Here is a 17,213-nt window from a genome sequence, read left to right on the forward strand (position 1 = left end):
ATTTTAAATATCCTTGACCAAGCATCCTCTGAAATATCCTCTCCTGCCAGGTCATTCCAGAATGAGCGGAAACTCCTCCTCCCCGGAAGGTTGACGGTGTTCAACATTTTGTACATTCTAGATACAGCCCCTTTCTTGAGGTCGCCATGTCCAGGATCTTCTCGAAGGGGGTCAACTGTCTCCTCGGGTTTTGACCCCATGACTGGTCGCAGAGGATGCCCTTGAGGCAGAGGTATTCGAAGATGGAAAGAGACCCCTGTCCGAGAGCGTCCCTTCGTTCCTCATATGCTAGAAACTCGTCCTCTCTGAACAACTGGCCCACCCATTCCATTCCCATGTCTGACCAGGTCTGGGAGCTACGGAACCCCCTACTACCTAGTTTGAGAGGATGGCCCCAAAGAGAGGTCATCGGGGACGGCCATGAAGTAAGGTAAGCGGTCTGTGGGTCCTCTTTCCAAATTTCCCAAAGAACTCCCAAGGTCGGGTGGGTTCTCAGGTGTCTCGGGATTGTCTTGCGCAGGGCCCACAGGAGGTCCCGAACCTTCAGGAGATGGGCGTCCATGTCCTCTAAATAAGACCAGTATGCCCCCATCCCTTCTTTCATATGTTCCAGGAGGACGTGCAGCTGGGTGGTGCGGAAATATAGAAGAAAATCCGGTAACCCAAACCCTCCCTCCTCCCTTGGTAGGGTTATGATGGCTCTCCCAGTCCTCAGGGTTTTCGCTTGCCATATGAAATCTCGTACTGCATTCTGTAGGTCTCTAAAGGTCTGATTGGGGACGCTGGTTGGGAGCGCCGTAAAGAGGTACAGAAGCCGTGGCAGAACATTCCTCTTTACAGCCGTCATCCGGCCATACCAAGACAGGATCATCTTGCCCCATCTCCTCAGGTCTGATGTGATCCCTGCCATTATGGGGTCATAGTTGGTGGTGGCAAGTTTCAACAGATCCCTGGTAAGCAGGACGCCCAAGTATCGTATGGAGACCTTCCCCACTGCGATCCCATTGAACCTATCCAGGGGGTCTAGCTCAGGGAATCGCGCTCTCATTGGGAGCAGTACCGATTTCGTTGTGTTAATTTTCAGCCCCGAAAAGCGCCCAAATGTGGCCACCAAGGACAGAAAGGAGGGAGCCAGGAGCCGGGATCTAGCAGGTACGCTAAGATGTCGTCCGAAAACAGGGATAGCTTAAATTCTACCTCACCTCTTCTAATCCCCTTGATATCCGGCTGTGATCTGACCGCTATGGCTAGTGGTTCCATCGTAAGGACGTATATCAAGGGGGAGGGTGGGCAGCCCTGCCTTGTCCCTCGTGAGAGGGGGAAGGACTCTGACAATTTCCCGTACACTTGAACCCTTACTGTGGGGGCTCTGTAGAGTGCAGATACCCAATTCCTAATGTGTGACCCGAAGCCCATTTTTTGGAGGAGGAGTTCCGTATATCTCCATTCGACCCTGTCGAAGGCTTTCTCTGAGTCTAATGAGAGGACACATGCTTTGAGCTCAGATTCTTGGGCGTAATGAAGCAGGTCTATCGTTTTGCAAATGTTGTCCAGCCCCTGCCTTCCCCTTATGAAACCCACCTGATCCCATGGACCAGCTTTGGCATTATCCCTTCCAGCCTCCTCCCACCACCTTGGCCAGGATCTTTACATCTATGTTTAACAACGAAATAGGGCGGTAGGAAGAACATTCTGCGGGGTCCTTACCCTCCTTAGGCAGCACTGCTATTATGGCCCCATCATGGATTTGGGGAAAATGCCCCCCTCCAACACAGAATTGAAAACCATTGTCAGGTGCGGGGCTAGGGTGGAGTGGAACCTTTTGTAGAAATACACTGTGAAGCCGTCCTCCCTGGGGGAAGTACCCATCTTCATCCCACTTATCACCTTATCTATCTCCTCCTCGGTGACCGGGACCTCCAACCCCTCCGACATCTCTCTCGTTAGGGCCGGGACTTGGATGGAGCTCAGGAAGTCCTCTATCTGGGCGTCGCCCCTGTCATATTCTGACGCATATAATTTTTCGTAGTATTGGCGGAAGGCCCCTCCTATGTGGGGAGTATCATAACCCAATGAACCCTGGGCGTTCCTCACCGCCTTCACCATTCTACTTCTCTGGACCTCCCTCAGCTTCCAGGCAAGGATCCTGTCTGCTTTTTCCCCTTTGTCATGATATCTTTGCTTGACCAGCTGGAGGCTCCTCTCTGTTTTGTGTAGGAGGAGGTTCTTTAGCTGGAGCCTGTGGTCCTCCAGGGCGACCACCAGGTCATGCTCGAGAGGCTGATCCGGTGCACCCCCCGGCTGGAGACGGGCTATTTTTTCTCTCAAAGTCTTCTCCAGAGCCTCCCTCTCCCTTTTTTTCTGGGCTTCTATTTTGATGAGAACTCCTCGTAGGGTTGCCTTGAAGGTGTCCCACAGTATGTGTGTGCCAACCTCCCCGTTATCATTAAGCTCAAAGAATTCTGTTATGGCATCTAGCACTTCCTGAGCATGGACCTCGTCTTTTAGTAGGGCATCGTTACACTTCCAGCGTCCTCTGCGGTCTTTGCGCTATCCCTCCTCTATGGTGACGCAGACCATGTCATGGTCCGACCGGGGGACCAGGTCGACCCTGTGGCCAGAGATATATGGACGGAGGGTCTTGTCCACCAGAATATAATCAATTCTGGAGTACGAGGTGATGGATGGCAGAGTAGTATGTAAATGAGGGGTCATCCGTCCTAGGGGACGGGATTGTATCCACCAGGCCCAGTTCCGAGTTAACCCTCTGGAAGTTTCGTGCCATGGCATCATCTGCGGACCTAATGCTTTGGGGGCCTACCCGCTTTCTGTCTGTGGATGGGTCCAGGACCATGTTGAAGTGTCCCCCCACCAACAAGTTTGAGCCTGTCTCTCACTTCTTCCCAGAATTGAGCTTGACCCTCATTCAGCCCGTACACCACCGCAAGAGTTAGGGGGGTGCCCTGTTGGGATCCCCTTACCAACAGATAGCGGCCTTCGGGGTCTTTCAGCGTGGCCTCCTTTTCAAAGCCAACCGTCCCTCGCTAATAAGATGGCCACCCCCCCTTTTCTTAGTCTTGTGAGATGCGCAGAGCACCTCTCCAATTCCCCCCCCTCATTTTGGGTTCCTTCCCCCGTGCCCAATGTGACTCTTGCAAGAAAAGCAGGTCCAGTTTTGCCCTCCTGAATTCTCTACAAACCAGAGATCTCTTAGTGGGGGTGTTCGGACCTCGCATGTTCAGGGTACCCACTCCCAGGGCCGGCAGACTATCAGCCATAATCTAGGTTTCCCTCTCTCTTGGTCAACATCCTCACATTGTTGCTCCCTTCTCGCTCCCTTCGTCTCGCCTCTTGTTTTCTTTGGTTCCCCCTTCCTCCCTCCCGGGTGGGCCTGAAATTTAACCCCAACTGCCCCCCGGTCCCTATCCTTAAACAAACAACCCCAACCAACTCGTAACCCTCCTCCCCCCTTCCTGTCGTCCAGCCAGTGAGTTCAGCCATTGCTGGCATTAGGCCGGACCACCAGCCTGCCCTCCTCGGTCAGGAATGCAGTACAATGCCCGTTTCTTTGAGCCCCCTAGCCCCTGCTTCATCCCATCGGTTGCCCCTACTATACTTGCTGTTCAATGGGACTCTGCATTCAGTGAAGCCTCAAGAACTTCCTTTCCCGATCCGCTTCTGGTCGAGGCACCCCAATCGTCAGCCCTCTGAGTCGATACGCTCTCCTTCCATTGCGGGTGGCGGAGTGTTAAATGTTTTATATTTCCTCGAGCTGGTTTTCCTTCTCCTGGCACCCGACTGCCCCGAAAAAGCCCACACCAATCGCCACCGAGCCGACTGGGCCCCTCCAGGGGGTTGGCTCCACCACATAATCCTGGATGGCTCGCCTTATGTCCTCTTCCGTGACCAGCATTGTCCGTTGGCCCATATATTCAAAGCCCAGGGAGATGGGGTACCCCCACCTGTAGCGCATCCCCTTCTCCTTTAATAGCTGCGTAAGGGGCCGACACATTCTGCGTTTGGCCAAAGTGTAGGCGGAGAGGTCTTGGAAAATCGTGATCTGGGCGTTGTTGTAGGTGATCGCCCCTGGCTTCCTTGCTTCCTCCAGAACCTTAGTCTTTTCCGTGTAGTAGTGGAACTGGGCCAGGACTGACCAAGGGCTCCCTGCCTTTCCCCCCTGCCCTGTGCACCCGATCGAACGTAAGTTCTGTGGTCGTCTCTTCAGGGAACAGGAGGGTAATAATGTCTCTCACCACTCGGGTTAAGTCTCTCTCCGTTTCCTCCTCCATCTCAGGGACCCCGAAAAATCTAAGGTTATTCCTCCTTTGCCTGTTTTCATAGTCGCCCATCTGCCTGGCCCTTCCCTCGTCCCTCTTCTCCAGGGCCGCTAGCCTCATATCAATTTGAACCTCCTGGGATGCTGATATCGACTGGTTGGTTTCCACTTGTAGGAGCCTGTCCTCGACCTTGTCCACCCTCTGGTCCATCTTTTCGAATTTCTGAGCGATGCCTGATCGCATTTCCCTGATTTCTTGTAGGATAGAGGCGAAGCCCCTTTTCATCGCTGTCGTGGACTGCATCGAGGCCGCTGGCTGGGCCATGTCCCCAGTGCGGGTAGGGCCACTGATATTACTCCCCGTCTCCTTGTAGTGGTATGCCTGCAGGGCCACTTGCCAGCTCATACGGTTTTCCAGTGTGCCCACCGACGGGTCTGGCGCGGACCGGGGGCTTTGAGGGGACTCCTCCAGGCCCCCCACTATGGTGTCCAGACTAGGGTATCTCGGGGGAGCCCATGGGGGTAGGTGTCCCTCTGCGAGGTGGGTCAGCTTCCAGGCAGGCACATGCCCCACCAGCACCGGGTGGGGGCCTCACACCTGGGTCTCTCCCCGAGGTTGGTGGACTTTTTCAAAGCTGGGGGACCGCCGGCCCCGTTCCACTGCCTCTGTCTGATGCCTTCTTCCTCCTCCTGGATGATGGCAGGCGGGCACACGCCCTGGGGGTGGGCCCAGGGGCCACCACCTGCCTGAGTCCGGCGCGGGTGATCACTGTCCCTCCGCTTGTCTTCGTTATGGATGCAGGCCGCAGAGACCCTGGGGCCCCTTGATTGTTGTGCTGTGGGCCTGACTGCCCTGTGAGGGCCCTCCATGGGTTTGTGTGGCCTTTGATGGGCCCGCTCAGGTGGGGGGGCCGCGGCTGCAAGGGGGTGGTGGACGCTACCCCACTAGATCCGCTGCGTGGTGTGTCGCGGGGGGCCTCCGCTCCCAAGCATGCCCCGATGACGCCTGATCACTTCGGCAGACTCCGGGGTGCGTTGGGCCCCGCTACCTCGACTGCCAGGCCCCGGATGCCGGGTCCGGGACTGCGTGCTCTCTCCGTCTGCTGGCGAGAGCCCAAATCATGCTCTGGGGCCGCTGACCCGAGATCGTGCACTCCCCCTGCGGGGGCGGGGAGCGGATGGATGAAGGAGGCCGGGTTCCCCGGCAATGCTCACCCGCCTGGCCGCTCCTCCTCTCCTGGCACCAAAGCCGATGCTCTCTTCGCCGCTCCTCCATCACAGCCCATACTCTGTCTTTCCGGGGTCCCTGAGCTTTGCTCTTTCGAGAAGGGGGATTCCGGGGGGGGTCACCAGCCCAATCCAGCCATGTAAATCTGCCGGGAAGGTCCGGGGGGGGCTCAATCCCCTTAAACGGCCTGGCCTCAGCGGGAGCACGGCGTTCAGGCAGCCATTACCTGTGCGCCCCCTGGTGGCCTCATTAAAAAAAAATACACAATTTTAACCCATTATTTAAAAGATTTTTTAGGGGGAGAACCTGCCCAAATCCTTCTAAATTTGGTTCTGGGTACCTCGCTGTGTTTGGTCGCTCCTGCATATTAGACACATATATTTACGCCCCTCCAGTTAAAAAATTCACCAATGCCCATTGTCACTCCTGGAAGTTGGCTGGCACCTACAGAGGCTCCTTCACCTCCAGTGCTGGATCCTGGTTCCAGTGTTATAGTCAGCAGAGAGGCCTTGGTCCACATCAGTTCGCCTCCATTGTTTCCTGGGAATCGTAAGGGGACAGTGCTTGCCTCTGCATTGGATGCGTTCATTATTCACCACCCTGGCAGAGGTCTTTGGGATAGGCTGTATCCCCAACAGAGGTCCAATAAATCCTTTTTCTTGTCTTGAGAGTCAAAATACATTTCAACGGAGACTGTGCCCTCTTTCTTATGAAGGTATAATGTCACAGGAGATTGTTTCAAAGCATGCCTGCTGTATTGGGTCCAAACCAGGATGTTGTAACAAGTGTCATTTGCCTTCTGACTTCATACCCAGAGTGTCATGTCCTGCAAGTAATGGGGAGAACAGGAAGTGGTATAGGGCACGAACAGAATCCAAGATATTGGAGCTCCTATCTCAGCCCACCTCTGTCTTATGGCTATTATAACTCCACCCATTCCTGCGGAATTCAAATGAGATCCAAGAATCCGCACCATCGTGTCCATATGACTTTGTTATTTCAATGCTGCCTTTGAAGTGCTTATTTCCATGAGATCTCCTTGTGAGTGTCCCTATTCTCTACGACAAATATGTTACCCTTCCTGCAGGAGGGTCAATAGCCAATAGCCTGGCTATTGTCCCACATGGCAGCTGTGGAGACAGTCAGACCAGACACTAATTCACATCACTCCTGTCATTGCTGGGCACTGCTCACAGAGCTCACACTAGTGTGATATCAAACTGCTGTGGCTGCATAATTGTGTGACCCTAGTAGTCACCATTCCACAGTGGGCAGGGCCTACACATGTACATGCCACCAGGCTGACTAGGTTACACAATCATAATTTAGATCAGAAGTGCAGACAGTTAAAAATCCGCCTTTGCCTGGCCTGAAGAAACTGTGGCTCCAGCAGCTGTCAGGGATGCACATGTGACTTTTCCAGTGACGCCAAGGATTGGATAAGCATGGACTCTTCATTATTTCAATCCAAAGCAGCGTGATGCTTGCGGTGGGAAGTGTGGAAGAGTACAAAGCTGCTATGTTCACTTTTATCAAAAGAACACCTGGCATACACACAGGCAATTAATTATACAGGAATACTAACTCCTTCCCTTACAATATGTCTATCTTTAAGGTGAGTCGAAGGTTGCAGGGTCCTAGGCCTGAGATTTCAATGTTAATGCTGCAATTCACCTTTTTATGCTAGCCTTCTCAGCACTAAGAAAACACAGGTATAACATAAAACGGCAACCATTATTGTTGTAAAGACATTTGCCAGGCATTTACCATTTGCCAGTTATTGGTCTCACACTTCCTTGCCCAGGTATTGTGAAGCTATGGTGTGAATGTCTTCACATTTGCATAGCACTTAATAGAGTATGCTGCACTTGTCCATGCATCTCAGGTGTACTAGTAGCATGTGAATTAACCCTCACTCACCACTTCCAATCCCCACAAGCACCAACACATGCCAACACAGAGACCACACCACACTCCCACACACCTCCAACCCATAGAACCTCATCCACAGCCCACTCATCAACACCCATAGCCCATCTCAGAAACTCACACCAATCCCATGCTTATCAAAGCTCACTTTGCAGTAATACATAAAACAGGAATTGCTGTCCTCATCACCATTCACAGCCTAAATGTAGTGCTTGTCACAGAGACATGGGTCATCCTAGCCTCCACAAATCTCGGATGTCCTCATCTGCACAGGCTACGGCATCCAACACAAAGACTGCAAAGGTAAAACTGGCAGAGGTCTTTCTTTTATCCAGGAGATCTCATGGACATGCACCCCCCCCCATGAGCAAACCACACCTATATCCATGGAACTACTCACTTGCCATTTCGTGGTCACCAATGCTCAGATAGCTACAATCATCAATTTCTGCTACTACAAGTCAACAATACCTTCCTCGACAAAATCACATACCTTATCACAACAGCATCAATAAACAACACTGCTAGCATCTCCTCTCAGACCTCAACCTGCCCGGCAGCCACCTAGAAAACCAGAGCTACTGAAATCAAATGTCTTGATAACCATGGACATCAAGCAAATCATCACAGAACCAACTGACAAAAACGACAACACACCCAACCTGGTATTCACCACATATCCAGCCGCTCTATGTCTTTCCCTCTACATTTTGAATTGATAGATCATACAGCCATGCACATGCTGCTCCACATATACCACTCCCACAACAGGGTCACCCCAAACCAACCAAGATGGTGTTGCACTCTGTCAAGAACATCCCAATGGATACCATGGAAGTATATCTCATCACCTTGCCCTCCACATCCCTCCTCTTAGAGAATATCAACGGCCAACTCAGCATCCCAAACATACCTTAAATGGAACAAACCAAAACTCAGCAAACATAAGCCCTCCAGATCTTGCTACAGAAAATAACTAATTGACCGCAAGCACTCCATACACAGACAATCACAGTACTGGATACAATCCCACTGACTAGAGCAATTCATAATCCTGATAACCTTTGGTTTAGAATGGTGGCCAGTCTTCTCAACAGCCAAAGCAAACTAGTACACAACAACAATCTAATGGAGCTGAGCGATCATGCAAGTGGTAAAGCATTGCATCAACCCTCTGGCGAACCTTGTTACTACCACAATCCACTGACAAATGCAAAACTTTCAATCATTTCACAGACGTGTGACAAATTGAGGGTATTTGTTCCTTTTCCTCAGTGACAGAGCCTACCCCTTTGTGGATAGGAAGTGAGCCTGCTCTACAAGACCCTCCCTAGAGGTTTGGACAAGTGGGACCTCACTGGGAGAGACTCCCCCTTAGGGGACAAGGAATCCTGTTCCTGTGAGGAACTCCCTACGTCACATACCATAGTAACATATATGTAACTATCTGCTATGAAAAATGTGACCCCTGCATATATGGCTGAAAGCAGTGCTGAAACAAACCAGCTTGAAAAAGGAAAAGAAGGTGAATCCTTAAGAGGAGTGTGAAAGCATCATGAAGCAAGAGCCAGACAACAGACTTAAAGCTCAAAATAAGTTAATTTATTAAAGCAAATGTCAGGATGGTTGAAGGCCTAACTTGCCCTATGCCAAGGTGGGATTTCCCTACCTGAATGAAACTAAGGAAAGTCTGAGTCAAAGAGTTCAACTTAAAAGCCTATCTGTGTCCAAAACCTATCCTTGCCCTCACAATTAAGGCTAAACCACGCCAGGGATGTCAATAATCAAAGAAATAGAGTTCAACACAAAGTCTGAGCTTCTCCCAGCTCTTAGCCCCCTTTTTGGCTCCCCTCCCCAAGTTCAAGAAAGTTCCACAAAAGTCTAACGGATGCTTTTCTCAAGTTCAAGGCAATACAGTTCTGCTAAATCCTTCGGTTCCAGTCCCCAAGTTCCAAGCAACACAGTTCGAATGAAAAGGGTCTTTAGGCCACATCCTCAAGACAGCATTTGTAGTTCCTCGGGCCTCAGGGTTCCCTTCCCCAAGACTTCAATACCACAACTGATATTTGTTTCAGTCTTTCATTGTTCAACACAAATCCAGGCCAAAGTTCTGGTTTGCATCACAAGGTTACTTGTAGTGCTTCTTCTGGATATATTTCACAATGTCTTAGACTTTCACACTTCAGGGTTCCCTGGTCTAGGCGCAATTGTCAGACCACGGAGTCCACCCATCACAGGTTGAGCAACCAGGAACCCTAGGCTCTTTAGCCCACACAGGTTCTTCTGTTTTACTCCTGTGTACAAATTCACCTTCATTTTACTTCTCTTCATCCGCCTCTTGGTTTTACATACAGGTTCACACTTTCTTGGCTTCTCTTTGTCAGCCTCCTGACTTTGCCATTATGTGTTACACAACTCTGTGTTAGTCTTTGTTGTTTTACCACTGTGTTAATTCATAAAGTTCACTGTATTGTGGTGGTCTGGTTCATGCCTCATCTTTCTGTGACACTCTTTCACACTTGCACTCTTTTGTGAAAGTGTTGTTTATTTGGGTACTTTCCCTTTTATCTTTCATCTGTTATAAGTTTTGCCCATATTCAGTATGCATAACTTGTTATTGTTCCACGTTTTAATTCAGTTCGATATTCAATATATTTATAGTTCAGAGTTGGTTCAAGTTTTCATTCAGCCAGGTGTTTAAAATGCATATTTTATCTTTGGTTTGATTTTTCATTAAGTTCAGCATTCAACATGTATATTGAAGCTTTGTTTCATGTTTTTATTCCATTAGGTATGCAATAAACATTGTACTGCAGTACATTATCTGGACGCAGCCTTCCTGAGGCACCCCGGCTTCGATAGACCTCCCTGACATTCACCGGCTTGTGGTATCCTCTCCGGCAGCTCCTTTTGCCTTCAGTCTGCTTCTCCTGTCAGCGGACCACATCCTGCGAGCCCCGCTTGCTCTCCGTGTGCTCGCCTGCACACGCCAGCGTTCCACATCCCCGATATGGACAGCGTCCTTTCTTCTTTCCTGCTTGCCAGCAAAATTAGAAACATGTTTCCCAATATTGAGGCTCCCAAATGTGTGGCAGCCCCATGGCTGAAACGCTCTTCGGTTCCAGAGCTCCTCGGTCAGCATCCTGGCTTCCTCGCAGGCCCCACCATGGCCTTCTCTTCACGTCACGGGTCTCCTGCTGGTTTCTCCCTGAAAAGTCTCCCTGTTGCTCCCTTTGCTGTTCTCTGGTTCTCCATATGTACACCCACAACCACTTGACAGGTTGCATGTGTGGATTCCTAATTAGATTTGTGTGAATATAGTTAAAGGGACATGCCTGACCCTCACAGCTCTTTGCAGGCATCTACTTCGTCCCAGAACTAAAACTGCAAAATGGAGTTTGAGTGTTTTTTGGTCTTAGTCGCCTCTTCCCCTTCCCAGTGCTTTCAGGTCTCAAATGTGGGGAAATTTGGGAAGCTGATTTACAACAGCCTATGAAGGCTGGGGATGGGGTAGGTTGGTCATCAATAGGGAAAGAGGGATACCAAGTCTCATCTATGGCCACCCCGCTTTTAATCCCTCTCATTTTACCCTCCTTCTGATGCCTTTAGACTGGCAAGATCTCTTGCCATTTTCTTTGTCAATGGGACAGGGGTACAAATATCCCATGATTGTGTTTGGGACAGGGGATTCTTTGGGAGAAGGTAGTTTGGAATGCCATCTCTCATCGGAGGACATCTCTGCCCCAATCCCCAAGGACCCTCCACCCAGGTGATTCTCCCTCACTTCTCCACCACAAGGACAGGATCCAAAAGCTATGGCCTTTCCCAGGCCACCTGAAAAGATGATCCAAGGAGAGTAGATTTGAGAATATCCTCATATTTCTCGCATACCATTGCCCTATAAAAATGAGTTCCCGCACAATGGCCTGATGTTGTTGGGTTACAAGGGTTTGGTTTGCACTGTAACCTTTTTTGGATTTCAGTCCAATCCAAGATAATATTATTTTTTCCAAATGGGTCTCCTTGCCATGTGTTATATGGCAAAAAGGAGGTTTGGAGGGTACTGAATTCATGCAGTAACGATGGAAAATGGGGGAAGTCAGTTCCAATAATGGTTTCTTCCGGTAAATCGGGGATAGTGGCAGAAGGAAAGTTGGTAGTTATTCCTCTCACCTGAATGGGAACAGTTGCTTTGAGGTAGATTTCCTGATCCCCATGCAACAAAGACTTATTAGAAAACAAACTCCTTTTCAACACAACAATACTTTTCCTCATATACTCCCCTGCCAGGAATATCCGTTTGGCTCACACAGATCCCATGGGGCACTCTCCTGCCAGGTATCTTTTGCCAAAGAAGGTTCAACTGAAAACTCTGGCTTTCCTGGTTTACCCCCTGCCAGGAATATCCACCTTTTGACTCACACAGATCCCCTGATGTACTCTACTGCCAGGTATCTCTTTAAAAAAGGTTTCACTACCTAATGCTCTTAACAGGTCTCTCTGCAACAACATTCACATTTCTCCTAAATCTTCTCACAATTGCACCTGCTCAGTGGCACAACCTTGTTGACTTTCAGTTAGCACTTGTACCAATTTCTTCCATACTGACATCCACTATATGAGTGTCTGTTCAAGCTCCTTCTGTCAAACTCTTTGACAATATCTCTTGGCTCTTGGCAATGCCTGTTCCAGGTTTCCCTCAACTGAAATCCCATGTCAGGATAATTGTACAACTTCTGCCTCTTTGTTTCCTTTACAATGTCTTTCGGCTTATGGCAATGCTGGTTCCAGGTTTCCCCCAACTGAGATCTCTTATCAGGAGAATTGTACCATGTTTGTCCTTTTGTTCTCTCTGTAAATCTTTTTTTCCGGTATTCAAAACATACACTTATTGTCCATGTGTCTCTCCGAACACCCCAGGGTCACCACTATCAAAGGGCCAACTCACCGGTTTCACCTGGCATCTCCTACTTATGGGTTCACTGTAGCAGCAGAGCTTTTCTTCGGGTATGATGTCCACAGTTTGTCAGAACCCCTGACATGTTCCGTCGGCTTCGTGGTTCCTCGCTGATACAGTTGCTGCTTTCTGGCTTGACAGTGTTGTGAACAACCTGTCTGCGGTTGCTGACAACTTTGCTGCACTTCTTTGGAGCCCATTAACCTTTGTTTGGTCTCCCACCACTCCGGTACATCAGGATGACAAATTGCAGTCTGTGAGCACCTCTCTCCTTCAGCCTGGTGCACTCCTGCATGTCTGCCTCTCTCTGCAGCTCTGCTTCCCGTTCTGTGCACTCTGCAGCTCGATCTGGCTTCACCTTCACTTTCACCTTCCCCCGTTTCAGGTGTTTCTCTGATTGAAATGGCCTGTGTAGTTGATTTAATGAATTAGACTGCACGTTACTAATGGCATTACTGTTGTCCTAATTGACTCTTTAATCCTCTTCTTCATCCCAATACTTGAAGCTTTCTGGGAATTGAATTCTAAAGGATTACCATAGTATTTTAAGTTCTGTTTTTGCACATTTCTATCTAAATAAAAATCATCATCAACATCAGATGTCAAAGGAGTATTAGAGGGGTTTTGTACATGTGAAGGATGAATAAAGCTATGCTTAAAATGTCAACAGAAGTAGATTTCTAGATCTCACAATTAAAGGGTTCTGAATATGATAGAATTCCATTATAAACTCTGGGATTAGGGTTTGTTCTTCACAGTCAAGGGAAGAATGCTGCGTCTTCCCCTGTCGAGCCATCGCCTCCCCCCGACAGCCATCTCCTCCCATGTGATCCGCCCTCAGAAAACCACCCCCAGGGTCACGATCAAGTTTTGACTGCCTTCCTTTGGCCACATGTGAATAGACTCTAGGCTGGGGATCAGTGATGATTTCAAAGGATTCATAGCAAAACACACCACAGAAAACTCTCTCATGTCCACCCACAACATATGCAGATGGATTGAATTCAGGATAATTACTCTAGTCTATCTGACCAACACTCTTGCAGCACTCAAATCTTCCACCTCCAAAGACAACTTCTGCCCCTTCTCTAATGTGAAGGATATCACAGGTGAAGCACTCACACCACTTCTCAACAACATCAACAATTCCATCCCACAAGGCACCTTCCCAGATGTACTGAGAACCAGAAAGATTCTTCCTCTGCAGCAGAAATCAGCACTCGACCTGGAAGAGCTAACCAACTATCTACTCTTCCTCTGCAAAGTGATGGAGAAGACGTTCGCCATCCAGTTGCACCAAAGGATCATTCAGTGCAATTTCCTATAAGACTACCAATCCAGTCTCTAACCACGATGTAGCACAGAGGCCATCACCATCCAACTTTGTGATGACACTCTACACATCCTGGGCAAAGGCGAGTCATGCTTACTCGTTCTACTTGACCTCTCTTTAGCCTTCAATATCATTGACTATGAAGTCTTAATTAGTATCCTTGTTGTGGGCATGAGCTTCGATGGATCAATCCTGCATTGGTTTGCCCCCCACCACTGCAACGGAGACCAACTTGTCCAAGATGAGCCCCAGCACATCTCAGTAGCATGAGGAGTTCCACAAAGCTTCATACTTTCCCATGCCATCTTCAACCTCTATTGTACATGTAACCTCTGGGTGAATTCCTCACCAACAATGACATCAGGATGCACTACACCAGTGCACAGATGGCACACAGCTTTATCTAAAGATCAATTGTATCAACAACATTCATCAACTTTAGCACAGTTTGTCCCTCATTAAAGGATGAGTGTCATACCCTACCTGAAGCTTAACCCAACATTCAATCTCCTAGGAAAACCCACCTAGCAAGCCCAATTCCAGTATTGACTGATTGAAAAGAAGCTTTATTGATCCACAATTCAACTCTTGGCTAGTGCAAAATCTCTCAGCTTTACCATCGACTGTGACCATTCATTTCGAACCCACATGGCAAAGAAGACGCAAGCAGCATGTAACCTGCTTGCCCTCCTCCATATCGTCAAAGCTCTGATCTATGTCAGAACAGGTGTCCAAGCCCTGTCCATCTCACACTTTGACAGTGGCAACGCCCTACTTGAAAGAGTACAAGATGCTATATTGGCCCCTCTGAAAGTTGTCCAGAACGTTGCAGCACACCTTCTCACAGGACTAAGACATTTCTACCTCATTATACTCATCCTCAAGGAGCTGCACTGGTTACTCCTTCTATGCATCATTTTCAAAACAGCCTGCATTACTTGCAAAGCAGTCACATCCAAAACAGTAATCTGCCTGGCCGAAAAGAAACACACCATTTCCGGAGGCCAGTACACCACCAGGCGCCACACCATTGCCAGAGTAGAAACAAAGAACTGAAAGAGGAAAAAAAACAGGGCACGTGCCTTTTCCTGCTATGCACCCAGTCTCTGAGCAAATTATCAATCCAGATAAGACAGCCCCCTCCACACTGATATGATATGGCATTTATAAGATGCTCTGACCTCTTACGTGCTCCCCCTGACCATCCCAGCACCTCTGCTACTTTGCACCTTTACTTGCAATCCCCTGGGTGTGTCCCCTTGTCAGTGCTACATTGATTCTGAGCTAGGTTCATGTTGTATACAGCCCATATATACACATAGATGCATTCCACAACATTCCATGCTGTATGAATAATTGCGCAACATATTGCTTGGCATGTGGAAGGAAACGCAGAGCATGGAATCCTTGGACTGTAGCACTTACACTAGTTAACCTCCCCAAACTTCTTGGCAAAGGTTACCATTGGTGGCTGGACACCAATCACCCAAAAGTAGAATACCAAATATTGTTGTGGTTACACTTTCTATATGTGGAGAGATGTAGCACTATAGATTACAGACAACTCCCCTTAAAGCAAAATGTCCCAGGCATTTGAAGTCGACCAATAGGCGCTGGGCAGGATAAGGCCCAAGCCAGATCTTTGTAAAGTTCCGAGAATCAGAAAAGGTAATAACAAAGTAAAGACATTCCATAAGGCTACCATAAATCAGCAGTGATGTAAGGTGAGGAAATGTAAAACTGAACATAAATATTCAGGGAAACGCACGCCAACGAAGGGCCACTGACACTCATGGCTGTTAATGGCGGCATTATGGAGTGCGAGTGGGCTGCACAGTGACAGATTTACAGCAGCACAACGGGGAAGGTAAGGCTTCAGAGCCTCTGGCCCTGAGCTCCAAGGTGGAGGCAGGCACGTTCCGGGTAACAGGGGAGGGGCTGCAGCACAATCCAGGCCCTGCACACCCAAGAGTCCTATAAGAACATGGTCCCCTACCAAATAAACTCAAGTCTCACTGGTCTGTAACTTTTGGCTCTCCACGTGTTTTGGACATCAACTCTAATCAACCCCATCCAGCATAACATTGGTGAGGGAGGGATTATGGGAGAACGTAGCCACACTGCAGACCCACGCACGAGCTCAATGCGCACTTGCTGGCGTTATCATGGGGAGCAGGATCTCATACAACACCTACGCTCGACTTAAAAACATTGATGCTTTCGCAACTTGCACAGTGCTGTGTAATTTGTACGAGCACATTCTGTTTTTTAATATATTGTTCATTTTATATGATCAAATAAATCTTGAAAGAAGGCCATTCCTATGCATTGTATTTATCTCTAGTTGCCTGCGGGCCCTCTGCATAACTGGCCTCCCTAGAAGCATGTATACTAATTACGCCATCCGTCGTACTTTGCACCGGATATTGGGTTTTGAAAGTTATTGCATTCCTCTACTAGCCCGGCTTTTCTGGTATGTTGGGATGAAAGTACAAACTCCACTGGCATTATCTGGGGTCAGATTACACATGCAGTGTGATGCTTTCATGGAAGTGGAGTGTTTGTTTTGGCGTGGCATACTGCCAGACATTCAAAGCATTTCAGGTATCTAAGCTGATATAAATAAACATGTCGTGGGAGCATGCCATAAAGTTCATAAGTACTTTGCAATTACTAATAACTTGCAAGAACAGCTCAGCAAAGTCGCTCATATGTTAGTTGTGGCTGAAAGTTGGCAAAGCCAACTTTACCAAAGTAGCGCATGCATCCTACCTTGCTGTATGTGGGTTTGGCACATCAAAGTGCCACCTTGTGGCCAAAACAGTGCTGAAGAGAAGAGGGAGAAGAGAAAGGATGTTGAGAAGCAGTCCTTCTCTTTCATCAGTGCTTCGATTCAGTCCTTCTCCTTAGCCATAGTCCTCCATCAAAGTACTTACCTAGGCAGAGTCTTCTGTCACAGTCTTTCCCTTTTTCAAAGTCCTTTGTCTTTGTCACAGCTCTACCTCATGGTGTTAGGGGCAGAATTCAATTGTTGAGGGTTTTGCTGTCTCATTTGATGGACCCCTAAACATGTTGCTTTTTCCCCTTAGATTTATAGGATCTCTGACTTCGGCTCGTGGTCAGTGGGACTTCTACTGAAGGCCCTCTGGCACTGCAACCCTTTTACAGTATATGGTTTTGTGGTAGCCCATATGGTTCCTATGACTAGGGTGCTTTTTAATAACCCATTTTAGCCGTAGGAGATTGTATCACCCTACATTGGTTTTAGAGAGTAGGTTGGTGCCAGCTGTAATTTAGTTTTGGCTTCACCAGGAGCCCAGCCCTGCGCTGTCAATTGTGGCATGGACTGGATTTGACTGCTCCATGGCCCTGGAAAGGTCAATAAATTTTATGTGCGAGGTACCTAGGCATTCCACAGTTTTTAGGGCCAGCCTGATTGGTTAGCTGCCAAAGCCTTTGTGTAAGGACCCTTGTTTGCATTTGGAGGGCT

This window comes from Ambystoma mexicanum, chromosome 4q (assembly GCF_040938575.1).
Source record: "Ambystoma mexicanum isolate Mex_15411 chromosome 4q, UKY_AmexF1_1, whole genome shotgun sequence".
Lineage (NCBI taxonomy): Eukaryota > Metazoa > Chordata > Amphibia > Caudata > Ambystomatidae > Ambystoma > Ambystoma mexicanum.